The following is a 1348-nucleotide window of genomic DNA, read 5'->3' on the forward strand; positions in this document are numbered from 1 at the left end:
ATAACGGCTGGAGGGGGTGGGGCAGTGCAAATTTGCGTCTTCTGTTTGGTCCAGAAATAAACCGCCCGCAAATATATGGGTCGACGGCGGGATAGCGCGGCTGCTAGAGATGCTCTAAGGCTACCATGGTGGGAGTAATATAGATAGTAACATTACACATATCTAGGCAAAAAAAAACAAAAAAAATAATGTGGCGAATAATTAATAAGAAAAGAGAAGTTTATGGTAACATAATATGTTACCGTAACATCACATATACCGAGACAAAATGAGTTTACAATCTAATAAGTAAGGTGTTGCATGACACCACGTATATATTGCTACTCACTATAGTAGTAACATTACTCCCCACTATGACTAGCCTAATTGTAGCCACCGACGAAGCCTCGTTTTATTCCCACCCTAATTTCAACCCCGCCGCCACAACTTGATTGAATAGCGAGTGGGGCCCGCTATCAGTCTATCGTGGCGTCTGATTTTCCCATAATTTGCGGCATATGAGCAACAAGCATTTAGCATAGAGAGAAGTGCATATTACACCCCTCAACTCTAGCCCTAGTCTAATATACACCCCAACTCCAATACCGTCTAGTTTACACCCCCCAACTCTCAAAACTAGGCGGAATTCAACCCTCTCCTCCCTGTTGACCGGTTTTGTCCCAGTTGACTGGGTGAATAGTAACTAAAAAAATCAAAAAATTCTTCTGTTTCTTCAACACATGAACAGTAAATTCAAAAAAAAAAAGTTGGAAATAAAATTCAAGAAGCAGTTTCGAATTTTTACTGGGTGAATAGTAATTAGAAAAAATACTAATTTTTCCAAAAAAATAATTACTTTTGCATGGACGATTTTTCAGCGCACGATGTCCGTGCCAATTTCAGCTTGTCTGGACATTTCAGTGGTCTCTCAACAAAAAAAATCCCAAACTGTTAACTATTTCATAGACGTCATATTTGTCCTTTTTGCTGAGAGCTACTCAGATGTCCGAACAAGCTGAAAATTGGAACGAACATCACGCAATCAAACATCGTCCATGCAAAAATAATTCAAAATATTTTTTATTTTTTTGAATTTACTGCTCACCTAACAATATATCAAAAAAATTAAAAATCAATTTTTTTGAATTTTTATTTTTATTTTGAACTTTTTTGATTTTATTGTTCACCCGGTGAAAAAATGAAATTATTATTTTTTAATTTGTACTTCTTTTGAATTTACTGTTCACCTAGTCAACAGGTTAAAACCGGTCAACGGGGAGGGGAAGGTTGAATTCCGCCTGGTTTTGTGAGTTGGGGGGTGTAAACTAGACGGTATTGAAGTTGGGGTGTGTGTATTAGACTAGGGCTA

The sequence above is a fragment of the Triticum dicoccoides genome, chromosome 3A (assembly GCF_002162155.2).
Source record: "Triticum dicoccoides isolate Atlit2015 ecotype Zavitan chromosome 3A, WEW_v2.0, whole genome shotgun sequence".
Taxonomy (NCBI): Eukaryota; Viridiplantae; Streptophyta; class Magnoliopsida; order Poales; family Poaceae; genus Triticum; species Triticum dicoccoides.